Source organism: Phacochoerus africanus, chromosome 9 (assembly GCF_016906955.1).
Source record: "Phacochoerus africanus isolate WHEZ1 chromosome 9, ROS_Pafr_v1, whole genome shotgun sequence".
NCBI classification, from domain to species: Eukaryota; Metazoa; Chordata; class Mammalia; order Artiodactyla; family Suidae; genus Phacochoerus; species Phacochoerus africanus.
The window spans coordinates 15,308,787-15,318,049 of record NC_062552.1 but is presented as its reverse complement, the minus strand read 5'-3'; positions in this window follow the sequence as shown (position 1 = coordinate 15,318,049).

Below are 9,263 nucleotides of genomic sequence, written 5' to 3'. Positions count from 1 at the left end.
TTCTTCCAGGCGCATCCTGCAGTTCTCCATGGAAACTTTCTCTTTCCACAACTGACCAAGCCTGTAGTCCCTGGAAATGCAACTGCCAGTCAGCCAGGCAGCATTACCTCCACAAGCAGGCATTCCAGCTAAGAGAACCAAGGCAGGCACAAGGCAAAACACATCATTCCACTCCTCAAATAAGTAAAGGTTTATAAACCCACTCTTTCAGGAGGAAATAGGATGCCTCAAAACGGGGGTTGTGCAGGACCAGATACGCAATTTGTGGGGCCCAATGCCTAAAGAAAATGCAGGTCCCGTGTTCAAAAATTCTGAAGAATTTCAAGACCATGATAGCGGAGCATTAAAAAAGGGTGGGCCCTTCTAAGGGCAGGACCCTGAATAACTCCTCAGGCTGCACACCCAGGAAGCCAGCCCTGGAGCAGAGGCATAATTGCCCACTGGTTTGTGAGGGCTTCTGAATTTTTAGGGCACGTTACTCTTCCAGTGGCCTGATTGGGCTGTCGGACAAATTCAGCATTTCTTCTGGGCAGGGGAAGGCAGTGCCAGCAATTCTGTTTTCCTCCTCTAGCTGCAGTGGGATCCCTTCACCCATCTCCATGGTCAGAGGGCAGCAGTCATTCTCAATATGAGGCTGCAGTGGCAGGGAAGGGCTGAAGGGGAATGACGTTTTATGATCAAACCTGAAAAGGCTATGGGGTTGAGGCAGAACTCACGGAGGCAGGAGCGAGAGAGAGAGGCAGGCGAGCATGCGCAGGGGGGAGGGGGAGAATTGCCATAAAAGAATAGGCAGAAATCAACTTTCTGACAGAACTTTTATCCTTAGACACAGTCTCTCCTGCCGTTTCTGGGCACTCTGTTGTTGCCATCTTCTTATTCTCCAACGGACTACTGTGATTTTGCGGGGAAAATGACAATAGCCTCTTTTGTTTTATTTTCAGTGAGTCTATTCACACCACTTCCTTCATATTTCAGTTTGGTACAAGGACACAGGAGAGATGACCAGGGCACATGAGGACAGAAGGGCGAGACGCTAACAGGATTGGGGCACAATGTAATCAGAGCCTAGAGCAGCTGGTGGAGAGGTGAGAACGGGGCAGGATGAAGGTGGGATTGATGAGCTGTACCCAGCCCAGAGGGTGTAACCTTCCTGTAAGACCTTCTCATTTCTCTCTGACCCTGTCCCCTCTGTGAGGAGCACAACCTGGGTATTGTCCTAGAAGGACAGATGTGTTCCGCTGCACAGGTATGGGATGCCTTGGGGCAAAAGCCTTCCCTTCAGTATCCTTGTTGCTAGAAATGGATGTGAGCCCTTTAGGGGAATAAATAGATCAGATCCCAAAGGGGCAGTGGTCCAGGAGGTACACTGGCTTAAGATAAGAAAGCAAAGCAGAACAATAGCATGTCTTATAATTCATTTGCTGCTCTGTTGTCATAGAAAATGGTTTTTGCTGTCGCCACAGAAGAAAACCCAGCAGAAGCAGTTAAAGTACTATTCAAGCCACACTGGAATAGCTGTTGCTGGTCATCAGAAAACAAAGCCAGAAGGGTGAACCTCCCCTCCACCTCTACCCCACCCCCATAGGCAAAGAAAGCTCCTGCAGGCAACAGGTCCTATGAGTGTAGTGTGCCCTAAAATTCAAAAGAGGGCAGCAGATAACTGACACTGCCTGTAGGAACAGAAAAGCCTGTAACCTGAGGAATGTCAGCAGGAAATTTTGCCGGTTTATCAAAACGCGTGTCCTATAAGGGTTAGCTGAGCCAGAAATTTGTGTTTCTAGAGCTATGTGTTTAATGTCAAAGCAAATGTGTGACGTTGAGGGCAAGCATGGGCCCGCCACGGTAGCCTCATGCCATGTGATGTAGTGATTTAAAACCTGCCGTGGGGATGTCAATAAAGTCAAGGCTGAAGTTCATGAGAAATGGCCCTGTAAACTGAGGTGGAGACTGCCTGTGCGCCTTGGCCGTCTTGTAAGTGCTTCTGCTGATATGAAATGAGTGGAACTGTCCCCATGAAGAGTGTACAGTCTCCCCCTACCTGGTAAATTCCACAGGGGCTGAGATCCACAAGATGTAGGAGAGAGTAATTCTCTTATTCCTGTTGGGATTTCCCAGTGCTGGGAAAGACTGGCTCCAGCTGCCTGGAGACGGGGGTTTCAGGGAGGCTGGGGGCAGGTGGGGTGAGAAGAAGAAAAAAAATGACCGAAGGGGAAGAAGCCTGAAGCAGTTGGGTTGAAGCAAAGCACCAAGTTGGGCTGAACTCAATCCTGCAGAGTTCGAGTATCAGAATTTCATTCCTAGGGTCATCCTCTTTATGATCCTGTTTCTGAAAAAGAGTCACAATCAGGTGTTAGGTGCAAACACAGCCTCACAGAGAAGTTCTTCTGTGCTATTTTGCAGGAACAAACAGTGACTAGAAAGGCATCTTATTTTTACAATAAACCTTGAAATGGTGTTGCAAGGCTCAAGATACTCTTTATTTTTAAAAAATTTGACCTGGTTTTACATAATTGTTTTGACTCTTCATCTTTTTTTTTTATTAAAAGTATTTTAAAATCATGTCGAGCTATCAAATACATAAGGAACCTAGATGTTGCCTTTGAAAAGCTGAACCCTGTTTATTTTGAGCACATTTTTGACTCCTAGAAAGAACTCTGATGGTTTTTACCCCATCAATGAGTTAGATTAAACTGTGAAGAATTTCCAATAAGACTGGGGAAAATGCACATTATCTCTCTTTTTTTTTTTTTGTAGCCTAAAATTAACAGCTGCTATACTGTCTAGATACACACCTGATGCTAGACAAAGTGTTTCTGAGAAACATGCCCTAAAAGTTTGGACTGATTTAATATTAAACAATTACTATGGAGCTGAGGAAATCAGCCCCTTTATAGATGCTGGCGAACAGAGGATTCTCATCATATGCAGAATAATAAAAACCAGACTTGGCAAGAGCTAGCTGGTCTAAGTGATTGCGGATTTCTTTGTATTCTCCAAAATATTCAGGCAGGAGAGGCAGGAGATTATTTTTTACTAGCGTTTCACATGTCATGAAATTAGAGCTGCAAATTGATAAACAAGTTGATGAGGTCTCTAGTGCCCAGCATCATTAAGGACTTCTGGGCCTTTTGTAGGTCTGCTTGGAGTGTACTTGTAGTATAATATAATCCAAGGTGATCGTGGATTAAAATAACTTAAAATGCAAGTTTTAAGGTAAAATGCTGCATTTCTCTTGTCCAGAGCTTTCATCTCTAGAGTTTCCAAAAAATAGTTTTGTTCTGAACAGAGCTCTCTCAGGACGGCCACTCCCCTACTCACCCCACCAGTCAATCTTCAAATTTTAAATCCAAAAAAAAAAAAAAGTAAAAGAAAAAAGAAAATGGTTGTATTTACAAAATTTTTATAAGAAGAAAAGGAACCACAAGAAAAAGAAGTATAGGCATCACAGCAAATAAGAGCCTTGATGCTATAGATAACAAATAGGAGCCTGATATCTATTGAAATTAACAAAGTTAAGGAGACTAGAGGTTGGAAGTACTGAATTTTGTTGGTGGCTCTGCTTCTCCATTAAATCATCTCACAAAAGACATATTTTTGCATTTTAGAGCTCAGTTTTCTTCTTAGTAAAATAAGGACATTTGATTTTTCTTTTAAAATTCTTATTTTATGATTCTTTGCAGCATTGCCATGGACAATGGCTTCTGTACCTTGTTGAATTATTCTTGGCTTTAGTTTATGGCAAAGCACAGCTACCAGAAATTATGCTACTATGTTATAAAAGGTATACTTCCCTAAACCATGAAGAACCATACCAGTTGCCATGCTGCTGTTAACTTCATTTCTCTCTTAAATACCATCTGGAATCCTGTGTACCACTCCAGTGTTATGTCTTTAGTTTTCAAAATCATTTCTTTCCCAGGAGAATATTATTAGGGTTCAAGATTCTTAAGCCCTGAATATGGGAGTTTATGTGTAGAGATCCTCCCTCTGCCCCCATCCTCAGCATCTGTAGCACTTAACTATCAGAAAATAGATCAAAAAGCAAACAAGCTTTCTGCCTGACCATGTTAACAGCAAAATCAACAGATATAAGGCCACGGTTTTAATTTCCTGTAAGCCATCATCTATTTTCTCTGCCTTCTTACCACTGCAGTTCTTTCTTGCTCTTTAGATTCCCATCTTTTCTCAAATCCTTCTTCGTCCATCAACATTTATGTCTTCTGTGTGCTGAGCACCTCTGGTTATTTTGGAGAAAAAGAAACAACACAGAAAATATTTTCTGCATTTAGAAGGTTAAAAAAGATCTAGGTCTCCCGGAAATATTTGTGCATTGCCTAAATCTTTGTCCTCCATATTGAGGACATGTGTTCCTTGCTCCTCCATGCTTGTCAACTCCATTTTCATATCGGAAGAGGGCAAGATAGTTGTAGGTCTTAGAATATGCGTAGAGGAGTTCCCGTTGTGGTGCAGGGGAAACGAATCCAACCAGTATCTATCAGGATGCGGGTTCGATCCTGGCCTCGCTCAGTGGGTTAAGGATGCAGCGTTGCCGTGAGCTGTGGTATAGACTGACAGCTGTAGCTCCAATTCCACCCCCTAGTCTGGGAACCTCCATATGCCCTAAAAAGGCAAAAATAAATAAATAAATAATTTAGAAAGCTATAAAAAAAACCAAGAGTAGAGGTAGAGATGATTAGAAAAAAAAGGAACTTAACGCGTACTGAATAGTCAGTGTGCCTGGTGCCATGTTAGGGACTTTGCACTCATGATCTTCATAAAGACTTTTATTGCTATGTTTGTAACCCCAACATAAAAGAAAGTTTTAACAAGCCTCAGAGAGGTTAAGCACCTCACCTAAGGCCACACAGTAAGTGGCAGAGCTCAGAATCTAATTCCACAGATTTCCTAATGTTTCCTTTAGTAAAGTTCTTACAATTTTGGAAGAATGGAAGCTCTTGTCTTGACTACTTTTAAATTCATAAACATCATATATAATTTTAACAAAAAGAAATCTATTATATGAAATGAAGGTACAATGGTACCATTCCCCACTTTTACACATATATGGTATTTTAACATTTGATAGCCATGAATTAGGATAGTTCTAAGGCCAACATGGCAGTTGAGACAAAACCTGTTAGACCATTTTTCTATATTACCTTTAAAGGCCATCCTTTAGGATAATATAATATACTAGGAGAAAGAATTTTTTTTTCTAAATTTGTTTATCCAGAAGAATCTCTTTACTGTTAAAGTAATACTACTTATGAGGGTGGAGGATAACATGGGGTTCGGAGTCTTTCTTCCTTTTTGGTGTTGTATCTAAAAATTCATCATCAACCCCAGAGTCACATAGTTTTCCTCCTTTGTTTTCTTCCGGAAATTTTACAGGTTTCCATGTAACATTTAGGTCTGTGATCCATTTTGAGTTCATCTTTGTGAAAGGTGTAAGCTCTGGGTGCAGAGAAGGCATGTCTTCAGATATTGCTCAGGTCATCACATAGATGTCATGAGAGGATGTAATAACTTAGAATGATGTAGAAGAGGGTAGAAACTAACCTCTTTCTTTGATGTCTTTCCTTAGACAACTTAGGATGTAACGGGATAGGTAAAGCAAAGCAGTTATTGCAAATGTTCTGACTCATGGAAAATAGGAATGAGAACCAAGGGGAAGGAAGATTCAGAACCTTGAGGTAGGAGCTCCCACTGTGGCTTAACGAAGAAGAGGTTGGTTGTTATGAAGCCAACTAGTATCTATGAGGACATGGGTTCCATCCCTGGCCTCGCTCAGTGGGTTACGAGTCCAGCATTGCTGTGATCTGTGGCTAGGTGGCAGATGTGGCTCAGATCTGGTGTGGATGTGGCTGTGGTGTAGGCCAACGGCTGCAGCTCCGATTCGACCCCTAGCCTGGGAACTCCCATATGCTGCAAGTGCAGCCCTAAAAAGCAAAAAGAAAAGAAAGAATCTTGACCGTAGATTTGTCCCAGCCATCCCACTCCACAGCCTCACTTTTGAAGCCTTCCCTCCCAGGCATCCCCTTCTAGTACCAATCTCCCTTCTCCCACCAGATAGTATTCCCATGACCTTCTGTTGCTATTGTATTAACCTCTCCCCTTTACTGGATCAAAGCTCCTGGAAAATTGGAAAGGGGTATAAAAAGGAGAAACACGCCATGCATAACATAGCAACAATAGCCTAAACCTATACAAGATATTATAGCTTAAAATGCTATTTCTTGGAGTTCCCGTCATGGCACAGTGGTTAACGAATCTGACTAGGAACCATGAGGTTCCAGGTTTGGCCCCTGGCCTTGCTCAGTGGGTTAACGATCCGGCGTTGCGGTGAGCTGTGGCTCGGATCCCGTGTTGCTGTGGCTCTGGCGTAGGCTGGTGGCTACAGTCGACCCCTAGCCTGGGAATCTCCATATGCCACGGGAATGGCCCAAGAAATAGCAAAAAGACAAAAAAAAAAAAAAAAGCTATTTCTTGAAATGGGGTTCCTGGGAGAATTGCCTTAGATTCCCAGCAAAAAGTTAAAATGCAGATTCCTGGTTCCCACCCTATACCTGACGAATCAGAATCTCAGTGGTGGGGAGGAAAGGATGAATGGAACTCAGGAATCTAAACTTTAAAACTCTTCTCCAGATGATTTTTTATATGTACCAAAGTTATAACCATTGTCTTATACAATGTTTTCATATGTGTTACCTTCTTGGAATCTTTCAAGAACCCTCTGTATTAGATAGTGATTATTATATACCCACTTTACAGATGAGGCAGGAGGGACACAGAAAGCTCACTTGCCTGAGGGGACACAGCTAATTAGCTGCAGAACTCTGAGTAGCAGCCAAGTCTTTTTGTTTTGTTTTTATTTTGCTTTTTTAGGGCCACACCCACCGCATATGGAGGTTCCCAGGCTAGGGGTCCGATCAGAGCTACAGCGGCCAGTCTACGCCACATCCACAGCAATGCCAGATCTGATCTGCATCTGCGACCTACACCACCGCTCACGACAATGCTGAATCCTTAACCCACTGAGCGAGGCGAGGGATTGAACCCGAAACCTCATGGTTCCTAGTCAGATTCTTTTCCGCTGTGCCACGATGGGAACTCCACACCCAACCAAGTCTTTTGGCTTGACTCTTCCCCACACCACAGGTCTCCATGTCCCCGTTGATTGGATGTGAGAGGATAGAGCTGTGGAGGATAACAAAGGGTTCAAATTCTTTCATGCTTTTGGTGTGGCATCTAAAAATTCATCACCAAACCCAAAGTCACATAGTTTTCCTCCTCTGTTTTCCTCAAGAAGTTTTATAGTTTTTCATTACACTTGGGTTTATGATCCACGGTGAGTGGATTTTTGTGACTCTGGGTCTAAGTCCATTCTTTGAAACAGGGCTGTCCAATTGTTCCAGCATCGTTTGTGGGAAAGACTATCCCTTCTTTATGGAATTTCCATTGCTCCTTTGTCAAAGAGCTTAGATCCTCATTGTAAAGTACTTGACCTCTGTCCTCTTTCTTAAAAGAAAGCCAGATCTTTTCAAAGCCCTGCCTTTAATGATTATTTGCTTAGGATATGGACCCTACTTTCTTAGGAAAGAACATGAGGCAATTTGGAGATGAGAGTATGAATGGAGAGAAACCCCCAAGAGTAACTTGGAATAGAATCCACCATCCTGCATTTTGGGGCCCTGGATTAGAGGATGAGAAACCAGGTTCTGGACCTGCCTCCATCATTCATCCTCCTTTGGGCTTCTGTCTTCTTCACTGGAAAATGAGGGGAATGATACAAGACATATTCCAGGCTACTGATCTTACAATTCTACTTCTAGGCCCCAGATCCTAGTTGGGGCAATGAAATTTCCATCTGGAAAATGTTTTCCCTTTCAGGCAGGAGGATTATTCTTTCTGAACTGATTCATGGGGAGTCACTGCATTTCTCGCGACTGATCTATCCCACATCAATGTCATTCACCAATTCTAGAGAACTAGGAGCCCAAGACACAAGCAGGGACCGACCAGATTGTGCAATCTTTCTGAGTGCCCCCTGCCTGCTGCTGACACCCCAGGCCTATCACATCCGACAACTGTGTAGCCATCCCTCCTTGCCTCACACCTCCATTCCTGGTACTGAGGTGTCTTTGCTTATCCCCACTTAAATCAGGAATGTTTCTTGGCGAGAGAGAATCAGCTGTGCCTCTCTTTCCTTCTCAGTCTCTCCTTGCAACTCTCTCTGCCCAAGGCTGACCACACTCCCTCATTCTCAAGAACACACAGTTTATCTCTTTTCCGTGTTTAAGGCAGCCAAAGGCTTTAAAAGATAATGACAGTCTCTCATCTGCACTGTTGAGTGGCAAAGAATTTGCTAGATTTCCTGGCACAGAGAGTTACAGGAATGTTCTTCTTGTACTTTGTGGTCTGGAATCCCTGGAGGGTCAAGAAGCTACAGAAAACATAGACATGTGAAAACAATTATACTATAGCATGGGATGCCTTAGCTCTTTAGTAGGGAGTGCCGGGGGAAGAGGCATCATAGGATTCTTGCAGAAGAAGTGACAGTTGGGTCTTAAAGGATGGTGAGAAGTTCAAGAACAGACTAGACTGGGAGGCAGGGGGTTACACCATGTACAAAGGAAGGGAAGCATGAAAGAGCTATTTTGGATGTGGATAGGTCAGCCCTTACCCACAGATGACCAAATTGACTTAGCTGGTTTGGCTGGCTGGGCAGGTGCCCCCTCCCTTTACCCCCATGTTGCACGATCCATGTGTGTTCTTCCTGAGTCTGCTCTTTTCCTAACACTCAGGAAATCAATCATCCTCTGTCAAGAAAAGAGAGATAAGCAATTTTGCCATCTAGCATCCGCAGGATGAGAACTTCAGTAGAGCTGAAACATAGACTATGTCTCTGAAGGCAGCCAGAAGCAAAGGAGAAAAAGAATTGGTGGGAAATGAGAGCTGAAGGATCCTTACATTCAGGTCATGGGAGCAGGAGAGAGGACCTGGCTTAGCCCTGAGGTTTTTTTTTGCATTTTTATGGTGAAGCTCCAAGGAGGAAGCTAAGCGCCCCATGTGACTGTGGGATCTGAAGGATGCAGGTGTATTGGTTGCTATGCTCATCCAGCAATGGCAGTGACTTCCTGGAACCAAACTGGCTGGCACCCTGATCTTGAACTTCCCAGCTTCCTGAACCATGAGAAATCAATATTTGTCTTTTAAGCCACCTGGTCTATGGTACTTTGTTATAGAAGCCCAAGTTGACTAAG